Here is a 14,621-nt window from a genome sequence, read left to right as displayed (position 1 = left end):
GGTTCTTTCATTAATGTTGCATAAGGGAAGTTTGCCAACCTCTACACTGTCAAGAACTCCATAACCTTCACTGTTCATTTTATAATCTTTTATAGTAAATATTGAGATTTCTAATTTAACTAGATCTAAATGAGACTGATCTTAATCAATAAATAGGCTATCTTTTCCCTTCCTTTGAAGGGCGTTGCCCCAAGGTAACTTTAACCAACTAAAGTTATGATTTAATATTACTATTTTGTGCTCCTATGTCGCCATAGTTGGTGTTTTATTTAAATGTAAACTGTGCACATTCTCTCTGTTTGTGAACAGGCTGTGCACAAACTCAATGCTCTGCAAAGAAAATACCTGACATCACGGGGAAAACTGACGAAAGACAAGGAGAATTCAATCTGGCAGGTGATCATTGGCCAGCGGGCAGAGGCTAGTTAGTATATGAGGTTCTCTCTGTTGAAAAGTATTTCTAAACATGTCTATTTTTCAGGTAATTTATAGATAGCCATTTTGTAAATATCACAGCAGGCCTGTTTGAAGTTTTTATAATTCTCTCTATAATGTCAGGTTAATGACAGAGGATGAATTGCAAACTGAGTTTAATAAAATCTGCAAATGTTGTCTGCAAAAATACAATTAGTGAGTTTGGATGTTAGTCAATCAACATTTTCATTGTTATATCGAACTGAATATTTAATTTACATTTTTTTAATAATAAAATAATATCAATCAAGCCAGAGACGCAATTAAATAACAAAAACATTTTATAATATAACCATGACAATTTGTTAATAGATACAAATCTGATCAGTGTTTCTTACGCAAACCACAGAGAGCTAATCTCTTCAGGGCATGAAAAAACATTTCATCCCTGAGGCCATAAATGAGAGGAGACAGACATCTTGGAGCAATAAGAAAAATAATGTAATTAAAGTACCTAACATTGAGAAATAACATGAGAGTGTCTAAGCTTTAAAACAAAAGACACATTACTCCGCAAGGCATGGCAGAAGAAGGGGTTTGCCTGGCAAGAAAACCACATAAACCTGGACCACGACTACCCACCTCTATTACTCAAGAAACAAAGAGAATACACAGAGATACGCAAAGTGCTGAAGGAAAATAAAGTCCAGTTCCAGACCCTCTTCCCTGCCAGGCTGCGCGTGAGACACGAGGACGGGACCAAAACCTACGATACCATGGAGGAGGCATCAGAGGACCTGCTGAGAAGAGGCTACACCGTGACAACCACCACACCTCCGGCGACGCTGATGGAGCAGGTGCAGCGGCTGACCTGGAAGAGAGTGGACCGACGGGCAAGGAAGGGCACAGCCGAACTGGAGCCGAGATACAAGGAGAAGCTCCGAGCCTTCAGGAAATCATCACCGTCCCCCTTCCGGGACCTAAAGGACTTAACCTAAGGCCTGAGGACGACGGAATAAACTGTGAAATCGGTCATGTAATATGTCTGTAATTAGTGGTGGAGATCCACTGTTTAATAGACTGGTTCGTTCGGGGCCAATTTTTTCACCTTTAATTTTTTTTCCTTTTTCCGACAGGCGACTGTTGCAGGTATGGGCCTCTCTTTCCGAACTGAGGGAGACTTTTCCCTTCGAGCCTCCTCGGGAGGCTCAACAGGGTCAGGTTAACAGACCCCTACATAGGGAGTCACAAGGACAAATTGTGTTCAGTTTGATGTTTATTAATGTGTTAGTTTATTGTTCCCTGCCGATTTACGCGGGGAGAGGGAAGCGCACCAGGTTTTTGTTTGGAATGGAGGAGGAATTCACATAGATGCAAAACAGGTCTTTGAAAATAGCATCATTTAATATAAATGGAGTACTCAATCCAGTTAAGAGGGGGAAAATCTTATCAAAATTAAAGAAAGATCAAATTCAAATAGCTTTCCTACAGGAGACACACCTCAGCGACTCCGAACATACTAAATTGAATAAATCAGGATTTAAACATGTTTACTTCTCTTCACATGAATCGGGGAGGCGGAGAGGAGTGGCGACTCTGATATCCAATGCGGTAAACTATGAACACATATCAGAACATAAGGATAAGGAAGGCAAATTTGTTAGGGTTATAGGAAGAATAGAAGTTGTCGTGATAAGTCTCCTTAACGTGTATGTTCCGCCGGGCAGTGTCTGGTCCTTCTATAAACATATGGTTGATTTAATGACGACAAAAAGTCAAGGAATTTTAATAGGTGGCGGAGATTTTAACATCCGATTAAACCCGAAAATTGACTCTTCAAACGGGAAATCCGACGCAAAAAACATTAGCAGAAGATTAAATATTTGGATGCGTGAAGTGGGGATTGTTGACGTGTGGCGAGAGATAAACCCGACGAGCCGAGACTACTCACATTACTCGCACGCTCACAATGTTTACTCGTGCATCGATTACTTTTTTATGCTTAAAGGAGATTTTTTTAGGGTGGATAACTGTGAAATAGGACCCAGTACTATTTCAGATCACGGTCCCATCTATATGTCAATCTATCTGAATAATAATAAGAAATCTACTCTCTGGAGACTGAACTCAAGTATTCTGAACAACCCAATTATTAAAGATAAACTGAAAAGTGAAATTGAATTATATTTGAAAATAATTATAATGAGGAAGTGACCCCACCCATTCTCTGGGATGCATTAAAAGCAGTGTTGAGGGGCAAAATAATAGCCATCTCCTCATATGAGAAGAAAATTAGGGAGCAAAAACTAAAAAAATTAGAAGAGGACTTGAAAAGTATACAGAAAGAACATGCAAAGTCTCTCAAAGACAAAGCAACAATACTATGAGACAGATGGGAAATCACTGAAACTTTTATCATATAGGTTAAGAAAACAACAAGCAGACAGAACTATATATAAAATAAGAAACTCAGTAGCCAATGTAATAGAAACTAGTCAGGAGAAAATACAACAATGCTTCCGAGAATACTATAAAAAATTATATTCTCAACCACAGACAAACAACGACAACCAAATCGATGCCTTCCTGTCCCAGGTAAACCTTCCAATGATCACTGATGAACAAAATGAAAAATTAACATCTTAAATAACAAAAGAAGAAATTCAATTGGCAATCAGAAAGATGAAAGGGGTGATTTCGACCATACCTAAAGAGGGGAAAGACAAATTGGAATGTGGGAATTACCGTCCTGTAAGTCTTTTAAACAACGACTAGAAACTATTCACTTCCATATTATCTAAACGAATAGAATTGATACTACCAGTATTAATACATGAGGACCAGACTGGCTTTGTCAGAAAAAGACAGACCCAAGATAACATCAGGAAAACACTGCACGTTATGAAACAAGTCACACAAAGACTGGAGACGTTGATACTAAGTTTGGATGCAGAGAAAGCATTTGATTCAGTGAGGTGGTCTTTTTTATATAAAGTACTTTCAAAATTTGGCTTTCATACAACTATAATTGACACGTTTGCAGCACTATATAGCAGACCAACTGCTAGAGTCAAAATCAATGGGGATTTGTCCGACTCGTTCATTCTGGAAAGGGGAACGAGACAGGGGTGTTGTGCGTTGCCGCTCCTCTTTGCCTTGTTTGTAGAACCCATAAGTCAGCTAATTAGGCAGAGGACTGATATAAAGGGGGTAACGATGGCATCCGGGGAACAAAAACTGGGCCTATTTGCAGACGATTTATTGCTGAGTATAATACAACCTACTCAGACACTCCCAAAATTGATGAAATTGCTAGAGAAATTTGGTTCAATTTCAGGTTACAAAATTAATATTAATCAAACTCAAGTATTAACATTTAATCATGACCCTCCAGTCTCAATTAAGACCATGTACAACTGGAATTGGGAGGCTGAGTCCATTAAATATTTGGGTGTCTCATTACCTAGGGACTTCACAAGGTTATATAACATCAACTACGACCCGTTAAATTCAAAGATAAAAACTGATATACAAAGATGGAACGTTATTCCCTTTTTGAGTTTAAGCTCCCGGATAGAATCAATCAGGATGAATATTCTCCGACGGATGCTGTATCTTTTTCAATGTCTACCAGTTAGAATACCATCTAAGCAATTCTTAGAATGGGACAGATTAATAGCGAGGTATCTGTGGCAAGGGAAAAAGGCCAGAATTAAATTCAAAACGCTGCAATTAAGAAAAGAAAAGGGTGGGAATGGCCTTCCCTGCGTACAGGAATACTACTATGCAGCCCAATTAAGGCCGCTAGTCTGCCTGTGTTTACCATCATACACTGCAGCATGGAAGGAAATAGAAGGAACGATGGTAAAGGGTATTCCAATAACAGCTCTACTAAATGATAACAAACTACAAAGAGAACAGGAGATCCCAGAAGACTCTATAACGGGCAGCTTCTTGAAGTCCTGGCAGGAAATAGCCAAAATTTGCAGATTAAAAAACACATCTAAAATTATGAGGTGGTGTGCCTATGACTCAGACTTTACACCGAATAAAATCGACGGCAGATTTAAGACATGGATCACAAAAGGTTTAACTTCCTATTATTCATTTGTCCACAAGGGGGTATTTCAGAGTTTTGAAACCCTACAGAAGGATCACGGTCTGGGGTAAGATGATTTTTTTAGGTACCTGCAAGTGAGACATTACTTTAACAAAAATATTAAAGAGGCATTAGGAAAAGATGAGCCAGGGTTCATGGAGGTATTTTTAGCATTGACTAAATCTAGAACATGCAATAAAATTATCTCCAAATTATATAACGCCATACAATTATCCAAACAAGAGAATACAGAATACATAAAGAGGAAATGGGAAACGGAAATAGGGGTAAAGATCTCACAGGAGAGCTGGGAGAAAATATGTCAACTACAATGGTTCTCGACCGGGTCAAAGGGATGATCTCTATTTGAATCAACAGGTATCAAACACAATACACATTATTTTAGTACATCGTGAAAGGAGAAATAATTAGAAGGAGCAATAAGAGCACAAGACCCAGTTTACCAAACCATCCCTGGAGTGAAGGTGTTCAGCCGAGCTCTGTGCAGCCTTCTGAGCAGGAGCTGTGTGCGAGGGCTTTATTCCGGCAACTATAACACAATGTCATATGAACGTTAAATCACCGGCCATCACAGGCCACCTTAGCTCTCATAGATGCCATCACTGAGTATTCAAAACTAAGTCTACAGCCTTTTGGTCAACAGTTCTTTCCTTATTGAATTCCTATGTATGTTTTTTTCTACGTGTATATATAAACTAATATCTGTCAGTTTCTAAACTTAAAATAGTTCAGGAGTTAAAAGCAGAGCAGGTGAGGGTCGAGTCTATACATCACCCCAAAAACACCAATATTTATAACTATATATAATTCCACACTTATTTAATTGATAGATAAGCAGTTTTGAGAGTTGTGGTTTGATTTCAGAATGAAGATCTCTGTGACTTTGGCTTTCACTCCCAATAAATGACAGTGGAAATTAAAAGTCAAATCTGAATTTATCAAATATGGCGACGCCTGCGAGCTAGTTCTGGCAGGCAACTCGAGCGGCGCTGCGCCAATCAGGTGTCATACATCATGTGACATACATCATGTGACATACCTCAATCTCCACAACCATCTTAATACACACCCACCTTATCAGGTGGTCTATTTAACCAGAGAGACATTTCCCATCAACCCCTCTTGCTCGCACTGCTGCTGCAGTATTGCTACCTGTTGCTTCAGCGTCTCAGCCGTTGACCAAGTGACCGTTGTTCCTCCGTGGGTCGTTGTCTCTCTCAATCCGAGTGATTCCTCCTCTGAAGAAGTTCGCTTTATTTCCGAAATTTCGGCTCGGTCCTTCAAGATTCACTACGTGTGAATCGGACGTCAAGCGTCTGCGCCACGACTCCCGCGGGCCTCTCAGCGCGCACCACATCCTGGAGGAGCTGCGCACCCGAAGCGTTTAATTCATCGGGTCTGAGCCACGAGTTAGTTTCAACCACTTCTTGACTGAAGGCGGCTCCGCGAGGCCGAACAAACGCTGGTGGCAGCGTCACTGACGGCAGCTTCGCTGACGGATTCTTCCCAGGACATCTCTGCTCTACCAACTTCTCCCTTACCGCGGGATGTTGTCCCTCGGAGGCAGAGGAAGCGCACCTGGATCCGCTGGGGCTTTCATCCTGTCTCCTCTGCTGAATGAAGTCTGCACTGAACGTTATGAATGAAACAATTCAGGCAGGAATCACACGCCATCTTCCCGGCACGTGATGTAAACAAAATTACGGGACCGGCTCGTGTTATAGTACTTCCTGGTACGTCACTCCAGCAGGATTATGGGAGTTGTAGTCCAATCTCCAGCCATGGGTCTGAAGCTTCTGTCTCCTGACAACAGTACCTTTCCCAAAGGAATCAAAGGCTAGCAGGTAATATGTTTTGTTATTCCGGAAACTTTCAATTATATAATATAATATATATGTGGGTGGAGTGGTCTTCCTCCAACCAAGGGTTGGGGTTCAATCTTGTGCAGGGTGCTGGGCCCTCAGGTGGGCCCTCATAGATGTTGAATGCAATAATTGTAAATAAATTGTATATATGACTTTCTTATGACTTCTGGCATGCGATGATTTCGCAACGGACGTGCCATGTGCTATATTTATCGCATTGCACATGCCCGAGTTTCAGGGATAGGAAGGGAGCGAGATGGCTCACTCCTCAGCTACTTCCATCAGCACCTCCGGTAAAACAAAGTTTATTACAGCTGCGCGAATAACACACGCTATGAGGTAACTAACGAATGATCGAATAATAAATTCGCGGGCAACTATTTTGTCTTCGGATTGTCGACTACAATCTGGTGCACTTTGAGGAAGTGCACCAGAAAATTCTGGACATCCTTCATTGGATGTGAGAGAGTGGTGGTTTACTGTTGTGTCAAGACACCACAACACTTCTGTGCGCAGCGTTGTCGTAAGGCCTGCATGATTATGGCCAAAATCATAATTACGATTATTTAGATCAATATTAATATCATGATTATTCATACATTTTAGGAACAATATATTTTTATAGCATTTTCATGTTTAAAGGCACAAGAACACTGCTTCACTTCCATGTTGTGCTACATTCCAGCTAATGTACACATCTTTTTTTTTTTTTTTCTGTGGCACATCTGGTGAAGAATGTCTATTCAGGGCGGGAGATGTATTTAAACCCTGTGTCTTTTTTTTTTTTTTTTAATATTTTTATTAGGAGGTAAGGCACAGTAGGACAGAAATCAATGTCAAATTTACATTGGGTATCATAAAATCTCAGCACGACAATCAGCAATACACAAAGACATTGATACCACAAAAACATTGCGCATCTTGATCAAGAGTAGTATATACAGTCTTCCTCCTAGGAAGTTTTTCTTATTTTATGGACCACATGAACGTGGTCCAGCAAACAACACATTACACAACTCAATGAAAACAACAACAATAATGATAGATAGATAACTGGAAATTATATTAAGTAACAATTAAGTATTAAAGCTGCACAGTATAAACAAATTAAAAGGAAAGAAAAAATAAAATATACATAAATAAAAAAATATATATATATATAAATAAAATAAATAAATAAATGAATGAATAAAAAGGAAGAAGAAAGAGAGAAAAGAGAGAGAGAGAGGGGGTTCCGTCAATCAGGGGGCAGGGACTGGAGAGAGTGGAAGAATGTAAGAAAGGGAAGCCACTTACTATAAAATTTGTTAGAGCTGCCTTTTACTGAATATCTGATCTTTTCCAGCTTTAGAAGAGACATGGTGTCGTTGAGCCACTGAGTACTAGAGGGAGCTTTAGTCGACTTCCAGTGGAAAAGAAGATGGCATCTTGCCAGTAAGGAAGTAAAAGCTAAAATGTCTAATTGTGTAGAGGTAAACCGGTTATGGTTCTCTGGGAGCCCGAATATGGCAACATGGGGGGAGACTTTTATAGTCACTGAGAGTATTTTTGACATGGTGTCAAAATAATTCAGCCAAAAGCAAGAGAGTAGCGGACAAGAGTAGAACATATGGGTTAAATTGCAGGATGAGGCATGACATTTGTTGCATTTGTCAGTGATACTGGGATAGATTTTCGACAGTCGCGCTTTAGAAAAGTGGACTCTAAACACTACTTTAAACTGTATAAGTGTGAGACGAGCGCAGGATGAACTTGTGTGAATTTTCTTAAGAGCAGTGTCCCACCAGTCATCCTCCAAATTCAGATCTAGTTCATCTTCCCAGGCAGCCCTAATTTTAGTAACTGGAGAGCAATCAAAGGACAGAAGTTCATTATAAACTTTAGAGATGAGTGATTTTTGAAGTGGATCGTGGTTTAAGAGCACCTCCCACTGTAGGGTCGGCGGCGAGGAGGGAAAAACTGGAAACAATGCTTTAGCGCAGTGTCTAATTTGAAAGTATCGAAAGAGATGAGAAGGTGGGAGATGAAATTCTCCTGAGAGATCTGTAAAGCTGCGAAAAATACCATCCTTGTAAAGATCTTCAAAACATTTCAGGCCTTTATTATGCCATGTGAGAAAGGTTGAATCTGTGAGCGGAGGTCGAAATAAATGATTGTTCAGTAAAGGAGCTAAAGTAGATGTTGATTTAAATTTGAAGTGTTTCCTAAACTGATACCAAATTTTAAGTGTGGAGTGAACCACTTGATTATTTGTGAAGCCAGAGAGGTTGGATGGAATAGAAGAAGTAAGTAGAGCAGGTAAGGAGGATGAAACACATGACTGTGCCTCCAGGTGACACCATGGCAGATTCACTGACTTGAACCAAAATGACATTTTTTGAATATGTGTCGCCCAATAATACAGTTGGAAATTCGGAAGAGCCAATCCGCCAAATGTACACATCTTTCATTAGGTCCTGGGCAATCGACTCTCCTGTCGGTTCTTATGGGAAAAAATGACGTCTGTAAGCATCGACTCTTCATTGCAAATTACAATCAATGCAGTGAATTGTCAGGGACATGTACGGCTCCATTGTTGTGCTTGATCATTGCTCACAGTATTTATTGGACACATGTCTTTGGCCAAATGAAATGCGATCGCATCAGTTATTCCAGTGTGTCTTCGGGAAGGGGATGGATACGCTGTCGCACCATGCATGGTCGTTTATGGTTTTCTTTGTTGACGTTGGACATGGACGGAGATTCAGGGAGGTAATGTTAGTTCTGTCAGACAACTCACGTTTGATCATGTAATATATTTATTACAACAGATTTAGTGTTTGGCGTCTAGGCTCCAACTTAATCACTCCCCCATATGATAACACAGGAATGATGGGAGTGATGAGCAAATACTTGTAACCCCCCGTTGGAGCCTAAAGGTGGATGCTGGGCCTACAGGTGGATGCTGGGGTGGTGGAGGGACTGTAGCAACAGGTAGCCATACTGCAGCAGCAGTGCGAGCAAGAGGGGTTGATGGGAAATGTCTCTCTGGTTAAATAGACCACCTGATAAGGTGGGTGTGTATTATAGATGGTTGTGGAGATTGAGGTATATCACATGATGTATGTCACGTGATTGGCGCAGCGCAGCTCGAGTTGCCTGCCAGAACTAGCTCGCAGGCGTCGCCATATTTCTGTCAGACAACTCACGTTTGATCATGTAATATATTTATTACAACAGATTTAGTGTTTGGCGTCTAGGCTCCAACTTAATCACTCCCCCATATGATTACACAGGAATGATGGGAGTGATGAGCAAATACTTGTAACCCCCCAAAACTGCACATAGTCGGAGCCTGACGTACGGATCGGTATCTGCTATGTGTGCGCCATTCACCGCTGCGGTGTGGCCATTCTCCATAGGGGCATTAGCCTGCTGGAGAATATGCTACCTAGTGAGCCTGTTATGTGTTCCACGCCACTGCGTTGTGGCTATTCTCCATAGGCGCATGCCTGCTGGAGAATATGCTACCTAGTGAGCCTGTTATGTGTTCCACGCCACTGCGGTGTGGCTATTCTCCATAGGCGCATGCCTGCTGGAGAATATGCTACCTAGTGAGCCTGTTATGTGTTCCACGCCACTGCGGTGTGGCTATTCTCCATAGGGGCATGCCTGCTGGAGAATATGCTACCTAGTGAGCCTGTTATGTGTTCCACGCCTCTGCGGTGTGGCTATTCTCCATAGGCGCATGCCTGCTGGAGAATATGCTACCTAGTGAGCCTGTTATGTGTTCCACGCCACTGCGTTGTGGCTATTCTCCATAGGCGCATGCCTGCTGGAGAATATGCTACCTAGTGAGCCTGTTATGTGTTCCACGCCACTGCGGTGTGGCTATTCTCCATAGGCGCATGCCTGCTGGAGAATATGCTACCTAGTGAGCCTGTTATGTGTTCCACGCCACTGCGGTGTGGCTATTCTCCATAGGCGCATGCCTGCTGGAGAATATGCTACCTAGTGAGCCTGTTATGTGTTCCACGCCACTGCGGTGTGGCTATTCTCCATAGGCGCATGCCTGCTGGAGAATATGCTACCTAGTGAGCCTGTTATGTGTGCCATGCCACTGCGGTGTAGCTAATCGCCATAGGCGCATGCCTGCAGGAGAATATGCTACCTTGTGAAACTGATTATGTGCGCCATTCACCGCCGCGGTGGGGCCATTTTCCATGGCGCATGCCTGCAGGAGAATATGCTACCTGTGAAACTGTGATGCGCACCATGCACCCCCGTGGTGTGGTCATTCGCTGTAGGCACATTGTCGCGGGAGACTATATACTGCCTGGTGAGGTTCCCCCCGACAGCCCTGGCTGTAGGAGAATATATTGTGAACTTGGCACATGGCAACCTATACCCCAGAATTGAACACTCTAAGTCCAGCAAACCACCTGAAATGCAACAATTTATTTTTCCCTCTGCTTCAACAGACCTCAGAGTGACAACGGGAGCCACGACAACTAGGGCTTCACAATTAATCGAATTGCATGATCGTCAGCGATATTGACATTTAAAATGCGTGCTTTGCTACATATCCAATCAAGCGCTTTTTCGACTAACATTCGCTAACCACCAGAGGGAGAACAAGATGGGAGTTGTCATGCACACACCCTGCAGCGGTAGCCAGAACAAACGTTTTGTCTGAGTCAGTTCCGGTATTTCTTAGAAGAGTAGAGACAGAGAGTAGCCATCACGGTGTCATGTGAAAGGTAAATTAATTATCAGGAGCAGAAGGCGAGGCGCTAGTCCTTCGAAAAGGGTCATCATCCGTTGTTTGGTAGTTTTGGAATTTAGGGCAAGTGATGATAACCAAGAACAAATCATGCCAGAGTACGTTTAGAGTTGTGTTTGCGCCTCATAGCAATACAACTACCTTGTTTAACCACCTGAAAAAAAACAACCCACAAACCATAGTACAACAATTGCATCAAGGCCAAAGCTAACATTACCTCCCTGAATCTCCGTCCATGTCCAACGTCAACAGAGAAAACCATAAACGACCATGCATGGTGCGACGCGTATCCGTCCCCTTCCCGAAGACACACTGGAATAACGGATGCGATCGCATTTCATTTGGCCAAAGACTGGTGTCCCATAAATACTGTGAGCAATGATCAAGCACAACAATGGAGCCGTACATGTCCCTGACAATTCACTGCATCGATTGTAATTTGCAATGAAGAGTCGATGCTTACAGACGTCATTTTTTCCCATAAGAACCGCCAGGAGAGTTGATTGCCCAGGGCCTAATGAAAGATGTGTACATTAGCTGGAGTGTAGCACAACATGGAAGTGAAAGCAGTGTTCTTGTGCATTTAAACATAAAAACGCTATAAAAAATATATTGTTCCTAAAATGTATGAATAATCATGATATTAATATTGATCTAAATAATCGTAATTATGATTTTGGCCATAATCATGCAGGCCTTACGACAACGCTGCGCACAGAAGGGTTGTGGTGTCTTGACACAACAGTAAACCACCACTCTCTCACATCCAATGAAAGATGTTCAGAAATTTTCAAAGAAGGTTTCCCGAGTCGGACATCGCCAAGACGTTCATCTGCGGAAAAGAAAAACCCGGGTACTGCTCAGTGTGTCTATGAACTGTTTCTCACACCACAAGTAGATTATGACCACCAACAGTAGATTCTGACATATTTACTTCCTCAAAGTGCACCAGATTGTAGTCGACAATCCGAAGACAAAATAGTTGCCCGCGAATTTAATATTCGATCATTCGTTAGTTACCTCATAGCGTGTGTTATTCGCGCAGCTGTAATAAACTTTGTTTTACCGGAGGTGCTGATGGAAGTAGCTGAGGAGTGAGCCATCTCGCTCCCTTCCTATCCCTGAAACTCTGGCATGTGCAATGCGACAAATATAGCACATGGCACGTCCGTTGTGAAATCATCGCATGCCAGAAGTCATAAGAAAGTCATATATACAAGTTATTTACAATTCTTGCATCCAACATCTATGAGGGCCCATTTGAGGGTTCAGTATCTTGCACAAGATTGAACCCCAACCTTTGGTTGGAGGAAGACCACTCTACCCGCATATATATTATATTATATAATTGAATGTTTCCGGAATAACAAAACATATTACCTGCTAGCATTTGATTCCTTTGGGAAAGGTACTGTTGTCAGGAGACAGGAGCTTCAAACCCATGGCTGGAGATTGGACTACAACTCCCACAATCCTGCTGGAGTGACGTACCAGGAAGTACTATAGCACGAGCCGGTACCGTAGTTTTGTTTACATCACGTGCAGGGAAGATGGCGTGTGATTCGAGACTGAATTGTCTCATTCATAACGTTCAGTGCAGACTTCATTCAGCAAAGGAGACAGGATGAAAGCCCCAGCGGATCCAGGCGCGCTTCCTCTGCCTCCGAGGGACAACATCCCGCGGTGAGGGAGAAGTTGGTAGAGCAGAGATGTCCCGGGAAGAATCCGTCAGCGAAGCTGCCATCAGTGACGCTGCCACCAGCGTTTGTTCGGCCTCGCGGAGCCGCCTTCAGTCAAGAAGTAGTTGAAATTAACTCGTGGCTCAGACCGGATGAATTAAACGCTTCGGGTGCGCAGCTCCTCCAGGATGTGGTGCGCGCTGAGAGGCCCGCGGGAGTCGTGGCGCAGACGCTTGACGTCCGATTCACACGTAGTGAATCTTGAAGGACCGAACGAAATTTCGGAAATAAGAGACAACGACCCACGGAGGAACAACGGTCACTTGGTCAACGGCTGAGAAGCTGTAGCAACAGGTAGCCATACTGCAGCAGCAGTGCGAGCAAGAGGGGTTGATGGGAAATGTCTCTCTGGTTAAATAGACCACCTGATAAGGTGGGTGTGTATTATAGATGGTTGTGGAGATTGAGGTATATCACATGATGTATGTCACATGATGTATGTCACGTGATTGGCGCAGCGCAGCTCGAGTTGCCTGCCAGAACTAGCTCGCAGGCGTCGCCATATTTTTGGCCTTGATGCACTTGTTGTACTATGGTTTGTGGGTCGTTTTTTCAGGTGGTTAAACAAGGTAGTTGTATTGCTATGCGGCGCAAACACAACTCTAAAGTCACTCTGGCATGATTTGTTCTTGGTTATCATCACTTGCCCTAAATTCCAAAACTACCATACAACGGTTGATGATCCTTTTCGAAGGACTAGCTCCTCGCCTTCTGCTCCTGATAATTGATTTACCTTTCACACGACACCGTGATTGGCTACTCTCTGTCTCTACTCTCTAAGAAATACCGGAACTGACTGCAGACAAAACGTTGTTCTGGCTACCGCTGCAGGGTGCGTGCATGACAACTCCCATTTTGTTCTCCCTCTGGTGGTTAGCGAATGTTAGTCGAGAAAGCGCTTGATTTGATATGTAGCAAAGCACGCATTTTAAATGTCAATATCGCTGACGATCATGCAATTCGATTAATTGTGCAGCCCTAGTTGTTGTGGCTCCCTTTGTCACTCTGAGGTCCGTAAATAGATAGATAGATAGATAGATTACTTTATTCATCCCCGAAGGGAAATTAAGTCGTCATAGCAGCCGGTACATTTGATTACAATAAAATAAATACAATAGAATAAAATATTGAGGTAGAAAGAATAAAAACAGAAACACAAGATAAATAGGTAGATAAGGTGCAGTGGCAGATGATGGTAATAGTACTGGGTGTAACCCACATGGATACAAGACCCATGTATGTCATTTAGAGGGAGTTTACCGAGCCCCACCACAAGGTGGCGCGTTAGCCCTGCATTCATGGTCACGACCACAGAGCGCGTGCTCGTCCTGAGCCACACCCGAGACGTTGACCGTGAGTGCCACTCGTTGAGTGAGCTGACGAACCTGGGTATGAAACGTGATGTAAACCTCATAAATTAATGATTAATCCCCACGTAGTATATTGATAAATCTCTTGTTTATTAGGAGAGAGCTTTGTGTGTAGAGAGAGAGAGAGCGGAGCTGCTTCAGCCGTGTAAGCCTCTGTTGGACTCCGGTAAGAGCATTGCTACATGCTAAGAGGCTAAGCCTCGTTATTAGCTTGTTGATGTTAGCTCAGATGAACATGCTGCTTACTGAGATACTTTCATAAAACCAATCGGAGTTAAGGGAATGTTTCCTAATGTTTTAACCCACCGTGGTACTATTGTATCATTGTGATATGTGGAAAATTACTTACTA

This window comes from Pleuronectes platessa, chromosome 5 (assembly GCF_947347685.1).
Source record: "Pleuronectes platessa chromosome 5, fPlePla1.1, whole genome shotgun sequence".
Taxonomy (NCBI): Eukaryota; Metazoa; Chordata; class Actinopteri; order Pleuronectiformes; family Pleuronectidae; genus Pleuronectes; species Pleuronectes platessa.
This window is presented reverse-complemented; position numbering follows the sequence as displayed.